The 12,708-nt window shown below is 37.6% G+C and overlaps 1 long non-coding RNA gene across 1 annotated transcript in view; it reads left to right on the forward strand.

Annotated features, from left to right (window-relative positions):
- Positions 1–12,708, forward strand: part of LOC129071204 (uncharacterized) — a 34,303-nt gene that overhangs the window by 4,585 nt on the left and 17,010 nt on the right. The window lies entirely within an intron of this gene.

The raw sequence follows: 12,708 nt of genomic DNA on the forward strand, positions 1-12,708 counted from the left end.
ATTTCAGTTAAGCAACACTCAGATATTACAGAACATTGAGAACATTGGAGGGATTAAGCTGTAGGAAAGCATGTTATTCACTCATCTTCTTTAAGTTAAGGGGTGGGTGGTCCTGAAAAGTCAAGTACAACGTGCCAAATTAGATTGCAAAATAATGTCTGACCCTGAATTGAAACTGAAACCTCCAATTTCCTCCTCTAATAATTTTCTTATTGTATCAATGCTATTGGTTTGTAGTGTTCATAAAGTACATGTAAGTTTGAGAAAACATGTGGAAGGATAGAATGTTTTAGTACAGTCTGATGGGAGGGCAGCTGTCTTGAAGAGCCACCCTCAATTCCTCATATACCCAATTATGTGTGAGTTGTCATAGTAACAAAGCACTTTATAGATAGTGACAACACAATTATATAGAGGGATGAACCTTAGAGGATTAGGTCAAAGTAACAAGAGCTCTTTGTCCTTGGAGTCAGGAATTGAAATTAGAATTTTTTTTTTTGGAAAGTGGAGGCAGTTGGAGATTCCAAGGGAAGCTGATTTTTGTAAATGTCAAATAGTCAACTTCATTATGGGCAGAACACTGCACTTGCTGTATAGGGAAGATAAAAAAGAGTTAGAGGAGGAATTGTTCCTGTTCTCAGGAGTTTATGATATAATCATTTTGTCAGGATGCAACATAAGGATAAAATGGAATATTTTGATCATGAGTCACAACTTATAGGACAAATTATAATTTATTATTCACTTTAATCATCTTAAACTAAGTAAGAGTAGCATCCTCGTTTTACAGATGAGGAATTGAGGGTTGAGGAAATGAAGTATTTTATTCAAGGTTACCCAGCTGATAACTGGAAACACTGAAACTCACTTTAGCTTGGTGGAGATTTAGAGAAAGTCTTTAGAATAGAGTTTCTCAAAACTCAGTGTGCTCACAAATCCCCTGGAGGTCTTGTTAAAATGAAGATTCTGATTCTGGAAGTCTGGGGTAGACCCCAGATTTCTGCATTTCTGAGAAGCTCAGAGTTGAGGGTGATAATGCTAATTCAGGGACCAAACTTTAAGTATCAAGGCTTTAGAATACCAGTGTCAGGGTGATGACAACTATCCAAACTGGTGAAAATTGAATGTACTGGTCACATGGGAAAGCAGCATTTATAGAGCAACTCAATATGGAAAATAAACCTTTTGCATAACTTGAGTAAACATGAGCTGTTGGCAGTGGAGCAGGCCACTGAGCAGAGACATGGATGGAGTCAAATGTCCCAGCTGCTGGGGGCCTAAGGGATGATGTCCTTTTAATATGAGATTGAGCTGCTCGGAAAACCCTGAGCCATCCTCTTAGAGGCAATCGTGATTCACACTCACTGTAGGTGTATTTCCTGTCCCAGGAGTGCTCTTTCTTAGCTATCAGCCTCCACTGCCTGCCTTATCTTGCATGGGAGGGAGGGCTGCCATTAGCTCTGCCTGGCTGGCTGCCAGTTCCTAGAAGATCCTCCTGTCTCTCCCATCACCCTTCCCCCTCCCACAGCTATATGATTAGCTAGGTAATACTCAGAAGGGCTCCCCTCCCACTTCTGGATGTGGAATGACTTGGCCCTGCCCTGCTGGCCCCCTCCAAGCATCTCTTGGGACTGACCTCTGGCCCACTTCTTTGCTTTGGTGCCAGCAGACCAAGGGTCAATGAACCAAAAGCGCCCCCTGCTGCTGCACCGGGATACTGTCAATGCTGGCTCTTTTCTCCAAAGTTTGGGTGGGCCTGAGAGCAGAACTGTAGAATCCAGAGCCTGGCACATCTGTAATGTTGATCGATTTTCGAAGCAGCTGCCCTACTTTAACCTCAAATATTACTGAGAGTCCAAAAGCTGGCTCAGGGCCTATCTACAACAGGCCACGTCCAGTCTGCAAAAAGAAATTTGAGTCTTGTAGGTGGAGGGGGTAATTCAGATTTTTCCTCGGGTGAGCTTCAGATTCTGGCCATAGTTGGAGCTGCCAGGTGAAATTCTACTTAGCCTTTTACCCACACTGCTGGAAGCAGTGAGGAGAAAGTGAAGGGGCCAGATAGCAGGTTCAGAACAAAGCTCTTTTCAAATTTCAGATGACTTGCTAAGTAGTTTGAGGTTCCCAGAGGCAGAATGCTTTGCATTTAGACAACCTGCAAATGAGCAGTCTGTTTGACTAGACAAGAGTGCTACAATTCTGGTTCAAAAATGTGCCAATGAATTTATAATTTTCACATTGTTTTTACATAAATTTGCACATTAGGCTCAAGAGGCCTTCCTTATATGCAAGTATTGGAGTGATTCACAATCAACTAGTACCCTTAACTCCAACTACATGAAAAGTCCGGCATCAGACCAAGATAAATGGAAAATATCTGAATATGTTAAGACAATTCTCTTCAATTACAACATAGAATTAGGGAACAGATGCACACCTGAGTGGGTCATCAGGAGGTTGGGGCTTGAATTCCATAGTTACCTTTCTCAACCTTTCTGCTCAGTTTCTTCATACGCTGGACTCAGGGACAGGCCATCTTCAAGAAACCAGCAGCAAATTCCTGCTCCTGGTCTCAGGTGGAAACACAGTAGGTGGTGGGTCAATATGACCTTTTAGGCTTCCTTTTGGTTTCTGTGTATCACTTTGGAGAAATAAGGGCTAAATAGCTTTCCAAAGAGCTTGCCCTGAAGCTCATGTGATAAAAGAAAAGCTTTCAATTTCCTGTTGTGTTTCACTGGAGATTGCTCTGTTCAGGTCAGCAGTCATTTGGGATTTGAGTGATTCTTTTAAATAGTTCCCTGTGACTGAAATGGTCTCCTTCTCTCTTCTTTCCCATTCCTTGCACTTTTATGGAATCTGAAAGTCCCACAGAGTTATTTTTTGAAGTCTTTACTGACACTCTTTAAGGCAAAAATACTCTGGGGAGAATAGCCCATGAATGACTAGCTGTCCATTCATCTATCAGTGGTGTTGAAGGAAGAAGGCAGTGAAGTATTGGAGAGAGAAAAGTATTGTTTAAGGAAGGGTTTAAATTTACTGAATGCAGAAAGCACTGGACTTGGAATCAGTCCATTCATCGATCTGAGTGGTGTTGAAGGAAGAAAGCAGTGAAGTATTGGAGAGAGAAAAGTATTGTTTAAAGAAGGGTTTAAATTTACTGAATGCAGAAAGCACTGGACTTGGAATCAGAAGATATGTGTTCTAGGTGTGCTTCATTTGAAAATACTGCTCCAACTGCTAAGGGTTTTATGAATGAATGTGAAGCCTCAAAATGTCTGGAGGATGGTACTACCACTTTAAAAAACTATTAGAGCTAAGTATATACATGCCCTGTGACCTAGTCATTCTAGTCCTAGGTAAAGGTCTAAAGAAATCCACAAATTGAGTGCCCAGAAAGATGCAAACTAGAATGTTTATAGTGTTAATGGCAAATGGCACCAGATGTTAGACTTTGGTCATTGAGTTTGGCTAAGAAAAGAATCTAGAGACAAGAAACTCCAATACAAGCAAAAGTTTATTTGGAAAGTCACAGGGATAGAAGAAGTGAGCCATGGAAGAAGTGAGCCAATTGGGCAGTGTGGACTACGGAAACAAGTTGCAGAGGCAAAAGTAGGGCCCTTGGAGCTTAAGAGAGAGAAAACAAAGAAAATCAGCCTGAAGGAAGGAGAGGGAAAAAGGCACAGGTGTGCTCCAGAGAGAGCTCGCTTGGGGAAAGAAGAGGATGGGGCAAGGTGCAGGCATGATAGCAAGAGAATGAGCGCTGGGTTTTTCATCTTAAGGGCTTTTATCTGGAGGTCTCAGGGGAGAAACTTAATAGATTATTCACCAGTTCTTCAGGTGTGTCTCTTCAGGGTCATGGTCTCCACTGGTCAGCGCCAGGACAGAGGATCATTAGTCATCACAACTGGTATAACTATGGCGTCACTTCATTGGCCTTTGCTGCTTGTTTGTGTCTGGAGCTGAAGCACACCTAAGGCCTAGATGTTACCTTTCCATTTGGCCAAAACTCTGTCTCTGTGATCAAGAGACCTGAGGTTTTGTTCCTAAGGTTATTTGTTCTTAAGGTGTGTCAGTACCTCATTTTCCTGAAGGCTTAATGCTTAAGGGAGTGGATATTAAAGAGTTTGTATTGAAGGTGTGTGAGGCTCTTCTCTGGTCCTCTATTCCTCCTCTAAGGGGGTCTACTAAATGATTAGCAACATGTCAGAGGAGGAAAGATCAGGGGAGGGTCTGAGTGACATGGCCAGTGATATGAAAGGTCAGGGGGCCCAAGCCACTTGGCCAAGAATATGCTAGAAAAGGAAGAGTCTCCCTGGGGGTGAGGTCCTACCCCATAATACTTGTCCTCTCAGTTGTGCCTGTTCCTACGTACCCCAGGTTTTCTGTTCTGGTGACCTTCTGTTCCTGGCTCATCATTCCTATTCTGCTCATGTCTGTGTAACTGCCTACTATATCAATAGTAACCCCATTCATAGAAGGGCTAAACTGGAAACTATCTAAATGTCTCTAAAGAGTAGATGGGTAAATATATTGTGATCTATTTACATAGTTTAATGCTATACATCAATTAGGATGAATTATCTACAATGGCAAGGCCAATATTTAGTGAAAGAAACCACACACACCCAGGAGCATACATAAAAATAGGCAAAGAAATTCTATGGCATTGAAAGTCGGGAAGGTCTTTATTCTTGGAGTGTAGAAGAGCAGAGACTGAAAGAGTCACAAGTATGCCATACTTCAATATAAAGTTTAAAAAGAAAAACACATGTTCTGGTAAGAACAGACTGGGAAAAGATATACGTACTGGCCTAGAGAAGGCAAGAGACAGAAAGGTAACATTAGGCCTGAGAAGATTTTGTGGGAAACAAAGCAGGGAGTAGATAGAAGTTGGGGGTTAGGACTAGGAGGGAGAGTGGGAGATGGATATTTTGACTTCTGTCATTTTAACAAGGGCTGGCTCTATTATCCATCCGATGGCTTAGTAATTTTGTTGTCAATTAAACATTTTTAAATGTCTATAAACTTCAATCCCTGTAAATCTTTAATAAGGTAGATTATAGTTAATTATTTCTAGATAAACCTTCACACAAATCCTCCTTACAGAAGCCAATGTTTGTGTCCTTTTTAGTTCATTAGTAACCCATAAACTTAAAGTAGAAAATTGATTTATATGTTTGCTAGCATCTCCTGCTATCTATTGTGAACTTGAAAAAACTTCAGTTACTTACAATTTTGAGTTTCTTTCTTTTTTCTTTAAATTTTATTCTTTTATTGTTCAAGTACAGTTGTCTCCATTTTCCTGCCACCACTTCCCTGGCCCCACCCACCCCCACCTCCCGCCCTCAATCCTTCCCCAGTTGGCTTTGTCCTTAGGTCCTTTATACATGTTCCTTGATTTGACACTTCCTCTTCTTTTCCTCATTACCCCTCTCCCTCCTCCCCTCTGGTTACTGTTGGTTTGTTTTTTCTTTCAAAGTTGCTGGTTATATTTATCTCACTTGTTTGTTTTGTTGATTAGGTTCTACTTATAGGTGAGATCATATGGTATTTGTCTTTCACCCCCTGGCTTATTTCACTTAGCATAATGCTCTCCAGTCCCATCCATACTGCTTTGAAGGGTAGGAGTTCCTTCTTTCCTTCTGCTGCATAGTATTCTATTGTGTAAATGTGCCATAGTTTTTTGATCCACTCATTTACTGATGGGCAGTTGGGTTGCTTCTAGCACTTGGCTATTGTAAATTGTGCTGCTATGAACATTGGCGTACCTAGCTTCTTTTGAATTAGTGTTTTGGGATTGTTAGGGTATAATCCCAGCAGTGGGATTGCTGAGTCTAAAGGCAGTTCCATTTTTAGTTTTTTGAGGAAATGCCAAACTTTTTTCCACAGTGGCTGCACCAGTCTGCATTCACACCAACAATGTATTAGGGTTCCATTTTCTCCACAATCTCACCAGCACTTGTTGTTCATTGATTTGCTTATGACGGTCACTCTGACTGGTGTGAAGTGGTATCTCATTGTGGTTTACATATGAATTTCTCTGATGGCTAGTGATGCTGAGCATCCTTTCACATGTCTCTGGGCCCTGTGTATTGGAGAAGTGTCTGTTTAGGTCCTTTGCCCAGTTTTAAATTGGATTGTTTGTCTTCCTGGAGCTGAGTCATGTGAATTTTTTATATATTTTGGAGATCAAACCCTTGTCTGAGGTATCATTGGCAAATATATTTTCCCATACAGTTGTTTCCCTTTTCATTTTGCTGATGTTTTCTTTAGCTGTGCAGAAGCTTTTTATTTTGATGAGGTCCCACTTGTTTATTCTTTCCTTTATGTCCCTTGTTCTAGGGAACATATTGGTGGAAATACTGCTATGTGAAATGTCTGAGATTGTCCTGACTATGTTTTTCTCTAGGACTTTTATGGTGTAGAGTATTATGTTTGAGTATTTTATTCATCTTGAATTTACTTTTGTGTATGGTGTAAGTTAGTGGTCGAGTTTCATTTTTTTTGCACGTAGCTGTCCAGCTCTCCCAATACCATTTGTTGAAGAGGCTATTTTTGCTCCATTTTATGCATCTGCCCCCTTTGTTGAATATTAATTGGCCATAGAAACATGGGTTTATTTCTGGGCTTTCTATTTCCACTGATCTTTGTGACTGTTCTTGTGCCAGTACTAGACTGTTCTGATTACAGTGACCTTGTAATATAGTTTGATGTCAGGTATTCTGATCCCTCCTACTCTGCTCTTCTTTCTCAAAATTGCTGCAGCTATCTGGGCTCATTTATGGTTTCATATAAATTTTTGAAATGTTTGTTCTATGTCTGTGAAACACATCATTGGTATTTTAATAGGGATTGTGTTGAATCTATAAATTGCTTTGAGTAGTATGGACATTTTGATGATGTTAATTCTTCCAATCCATGAACATGATATATGCTTCCATTTATTTGTGTCTTCCTTAATTTCTTCAGTGTTTTGTAGTTTTCTGAGTACAGGTCATTTACCTCCTTGATTAAGTTTATTCCTACTTACTTTATTTTTCTTGTTGCTATAGCAACAACATGATTAAATTGTATTCATTAAAATATGAGATCTAAGATAAATTTCAAATAAAACAGTGGGAAACATTAATGGGAGAAATTCAATATTAAACACAAATATGTACATACTATTCTTGTTCTATTGATAATACTCTTTAGTAACTATTCTCTCTACATTTTCCAAGAATAAGATACATTTTTGTTACTCTTTTTAAAATTATTGACCTTGGGGAGAGAAGAGAGAGAAACATCAATTTGTTTTTCCGTTCATTTATTCGTTCACTGGTTTCTTCCTGTATGTGCCTTGCCTGAGGATTGAACTTGCACCTTTGGAGCATTAAAATGACACTCCAACTAACTGAGCAGCTCAGCCAGGGCACTTTTCATTAATCTTTGGCATCCAAGTTATTGTCATTAAATGAAGAAAGTCACCTTTTCTTCTGAATTATTTCTACCACATAATCTCTAGTAACCTATCACTAACCTTCCATGAAAAGCACAGTACATTTTAGAACCTTGATGAGTAGTAAATTTCTAGGAATCCCTGACATACCTAGTAATAGATATATTATTGCCCTCAATTTAATTGTTTCCTACTCCCCTGTAATGAAATTAGATAGCCATACCTGTTGAAACTGACTTGCAGTGCTTCCCTGTTGAAGGAGCATGTCTTAAGTGTGAGTGTCAAAGCCATTTCAATTGCTTTGGCCAAGTAAATGTTAGTGATAGTGATGGGTATGGCACTTCTGAGCAGAAACTCTTAGCAGTCATTGTATATTTGCACTCCATTTTCCCCCACTGGCTTTTTCTTTTGTCATGGGAATGGCAATTCCTAGGTAAGAGTTGACCATTCATCTGTTCCTGAAATGAGAAGACACATGGAGCAGAGCAACAGTTACCCAGAGCCAGTAAAAGAATAATAGTATATGACATGGTAAGGAAGGTATTAGCTCACCCATTTTACATATGAAATAACTGAGGCTAAAAGGAATTGAGTTATTTGCCCAAATTCACACAAGCAGTATATAGAAGACCTGAGTATATCATCTCCATTTGTGTGTGTGTGTGTGTGTGTGTGTGTGTAGGGAGGGGAGGATTCTCTTCAGAGCCTTGGGTCAATTTGGGCACAGGATTGGTATTAAACAAACAAGTGACTCATATTGCACTATCTTGCCATCTTCCTATGTCAGTGAGAAGAGGGGCTGTGGAGCCATTTATTCTTATTCAGCATGTGCACTCCCCTTTCCCCTGTACACAGATCATATTTCCCCATAATATTCTCATGGCTTGGAAGCAAAGGAAGAAGCTTTAAGGATGTAAAAGGGATGCTGAGGCTGGGGAAATTTAGTGACTGAGGTAAGAAAGAGGACAGATTCTCAGGTGTTTGAGTGATGTGTGAAACAGTTTGGACTTATTCCTTCAGAAATATCTATTAAGGCAATGGAATTGAGGAGCAGAGATGAATTTGAGGTACTAATTAAAATTAGAAACAAAGAATGATTATAACCAGTTGTCTTGTTAAGACAGAAAGAGTCAATGCTAGATTTGAATTTCAAGTTGCAGTTTGATAAGCCTGTCTCATCCTTGATGGAACACAAGAAAACAAACAGAATATTAGGATAAAGCCAGACTATTTTTTCTTTTTTTTTTGGCAGAGGGAGTACATTTTGGATATGAGTTACCTTTGGGATATTTAGGTAGAGTATCTCATTAAGCAGCAAGTAATTTATATTTTAAATTGACTTCTTAATTTTTATAACTGATACATATTTATTATAAAAGTTTTAATGAATGCAAACAGGTTTGGAGAAGGAAGTAAAGATATGCCCAAATCCTAGACTCCAGAAACAGCCTTTGTTGATATTGAATGTCACTCTATATGTACTCCTGTGCACATAAACAGAGGGAAGAATAAGGCCTTTCCGTTTGCATAGAAAAAGATAAGCTTACAAAAATGGGATTATGTATGCACACTTTTGTAAAAATTAGATGTGTTAAAATTATTTCATGTGAGTTTAACAGAAAAATATCAAATAAAGGAATTATAAAACTTTTTATAAATATTGAGATGTTGAAATAAGATGTTGAATTCATTTAAAAGCACTGTATTTTATGCAATGTTGACTATCTAGCATAATAGATAGGAAAATCAGCATTCTTATGTTTTTCCACTGCTTGACTTCTGGCTTCCTAATTGTATTAGTTCATATATGCTGAGCACCAACTATAAACCAGGAATGGCTTCAGATGTTTAAGATACTAGTGAATAAAATGGATGCTAAACTGGATTCTTACCCTTGTGGAGTTTATTGTATTTTCAAGGAGAGATGGAAAATAAATAATGAAGGGAAACATAATAACTTAGTAAATAAAAAATAAATAAAAATAGAAAAACACAGGGTAAGAAGGAGCAAGAGTGCCAGGTGTGGGAGTGAGAGAAGAAGGTCATGTTCTTAAATAATTAATTGTGACAGCAAGATTGCAGAAAAAAGGAGAGTGGAGTGGAATATCTGGGATAACCATTTGAAACACTGAAAAGCTAGATTAATTCCCTAAAGACATTTCTGGAAGTTCTAGAACCAGTGGAGAGGGCAGCACTGCTATAATGGAGTGAGCGAAGAGGATATTATGGAAGAGGACAGAAGTTTACAGATGGCAGAGCTGATCAAGTAGAGCCCTATAGGCCATTGTAAAGACTTTGGATTATACTTGAAGTGAAATGGAAATCATTATTAATTACAATATTCTTTATCTCAGTGTAGTCATTACAATATTTATATTCTGCTTTGTAGCTATAATTTTCACAGATGTTTAGTTTTTTAAAATGGATTTAATATTGTCAATCATTCTGTATTAATGTTTTAGTTTTCTAATGCTCTGTAACAAAATATCCTGAAGCTTAGTGATTTAATACAATAACCATGATGTTATTTCCCATGATTCTGGGGATTGACTAGAATCTCTAATATGGTGCACACACATGCTAGCAGTTAATGTTTCCTGTGGGCTGGAAGCTCAACCAGAACAACTATACATTGTCTCTCCATTTGGCTACTAGGGTTCCTCATGGCATGGTGCCCAGAAAGAACATCCCCCAAATTTCCAATCTCCTTAAAGTCTAGGTCTAGAACTGGCACAGTGCCATTTCTATTGTAAATTCCAGTGAGAGAAAACAGAACAAACAAGTGTCTGTTTTTCATTGAAGAAAATGACAAACAATATTTTGGCCAATTTTAATTCTCTACAGACGACTTCTTTATTTTTGTTTTCACTAATTTTTTAAAAAAATTTTGATTCTCTTTGTAATTGTGGGTATTTCATTGATTAGTTCTATCTCATGGAGTTTGCATTCTCTGTTCTTTCCAGTTTGAGACTATATATCTTGTTGTTTTTATATTGGAATAACAACTTAATTAGGAAAATATTCTTGTTTCACAGTATTTTCTCAGCCTTTATGGACATGACTGCATTGTTTTCTGGCACTGAATGTTGCTGTGAAGAAGTCTGAGACTGGTTTATTTTCCTCCTTATAAGTAGTAAATTTTTATCCTGCCTGAATACTTGAAGAATTTATTCTTTGCCTTTGAATTTCAGAAACCTAAACAGAATATCTGAGTTGGTCATACTGTACCAACATGTTTAGATTCAAATATTTTTTTTTGTCAAGAAAGTTTTCTTATATCTTATCTCTGAATACTTTGTTCCATATTTTAACTTTTATATTTAAGAAAACTAATTTGGATAAATTATCTTGGCACTCCATTTCTTTAATTAAAAAATATTCCCCCTTCCATTTCATTTATAGTATCTCAATTTTTTTATCTGTTTGATTCCTTGTCATTTCCAAATTATATTTTTTACCATAGAAATTATATATTTTTATCCTCAAATTGTTAATTAATTCTTCAATGTCCATTTTCATCTACTTCTGTATTTTTTGGCATTTATTTTATTGAATTTTTTTTTTTTTTTTTTTTTTGTTATTCTACACTGGGAAGTACTCACAAGCAATTTCTTTCTGTTCCTTGAGTTAGGGTTTGCTCCAGAGTAGGCTATTTATTATTATATCTTATATTCACTGTTTTTGTCCTTTCTTTCTCTTAAAATTTCTCTACACATTCTTGTTCCTCTCTGTTCTTTCTGCCTCTCTCTGACTCTATCACATTTGTATATTTAATATGAAATTTCTTCTTATTTTACTCATGTTTAATAAGAATGTTTAGTAGTTCATATCTTATGGTTCCTTTTACATAATATTGGTGGTTTTTCTTTTACCTTTTGATACTTTACCTGGCATATTTTCTTTAATTTTCTGAGAGGTAATTCTAGAGTTAGTAATGCATTATGGTAAAATTTTTTTGTGAGCCCTGAGGCACAGGAGAACTTGCTTAAAGTTGTGTGTAAAATATCTGGATTCTGATTACTTTTGTTTTTTAATTTACTTTTAATTTTTTTAGCTTCTAGGATATTTATTTCTTCTTTTTAATATTATTTTACTTTTAACCCAATTTTATTTTTTATTTTGCTTTTAATTTTCTTTGTTGTTGTTCAGTTACAGTTGTCCCCAATTTTCCCCCATTACTCTCTGCTACCTACCACCAACCTCCCACATTCAATCCTCTTCCCCATTGACTTTGTCCATGGGTCCTTTATACATGTTCTTTGACTTGGCTCTTCTGCTTCTTTCTCCGTTATCCCTCAATCCCCTCCCCTATGGACACTGTCAGCTTCTTCTTTATTTCAATGTCTTTGGTTCTATTTTGCCTGCTTGTTTGTTTTGTTGATTAGGTTCCACTTATAGGTGAGATCATATGGTATTTGTCTTTTGCCACCTGACTTATTTCACTAACCATAATACTCTCCAGTTCCATCCATGTTGCTGGGAAGAGTAGGAGTTCCTTCTTTCATTCTGCTGTATTTCATTCTGTAAATATACCACAGTTTCCTGATCCACTCATTTACTGATGCGCACTTTTTCCGTCTCCAGCACTTGGCTATTGTAAATAATGCTGCTATGAACATTGGGGTGCATAGGTTCTTTTATTTTTATGTTTGTAAAGGCTTACTTTCCCTTACTTTAAAATTTTTTTTTTTATTGTTCAGATACATTTGTCTCCACCTTCCCACCACCACTTTCCCCGGCCCTCTTCCCCACCCTCCCTCCCTCAATCCTTTCCCACTTTGACTTTGTCCATGGGTCCTCCACACATGTCCCTTGACTCGGCCATTCTCTTCCCTTTCCCTGCCACCCCCCTTTCTGTTTTGAATCTGTTGGTTTCTTTTTTTCTTTCAATGTTGCTTGTTTGTTTTGTTGGTTATGTTCCACTTATAGATGAGATCATATGGTATTTGTCTTTTGTTTCCTGGCTTATTTCACTTAGCATAACGTTCTCCAGTTCCATCCATGCTGTCACAGAGGGTAGTAGCTCTTTCTTTCTGCTGTGTAGTTTTCCATTGTATAAATGTACCAGAGTTTTTTGATCCAATCATTTCCTTATGTCCCTTGCTCTAGACGACATATCAGTGAAAATATTGTTGCATGGAATATCTGAGATTTTCCTGACTATGTTCTCCTCTAGTACTTTAATGGTGTTGTGACTTATTTCTAAGTCTTTTATCCATCTTGAGTTTATTTTTGTGTATGGTGTCAGTTTGTGGTTGAATTTCAATTTT

Source organism: Pteronotus mesoamericanus, unplaced genomic scaffold, assembly GCF_021234165.1.
Source record: "Pteronotus mesoamericanus isolate MK-2021 breed Mesoamerican mustached bat unplaced genomic scaffold, CSHL_Meso_final contig_26, whole genome shotgun sequence".
In the NCBI taxonomy this organism is placed as follows: Eukaryota; Metazoa; Chordata; class Mammalia; order Chiroptera; family Mormoopidae; genus Pteronotus; species Pteronotus mesoamericanus.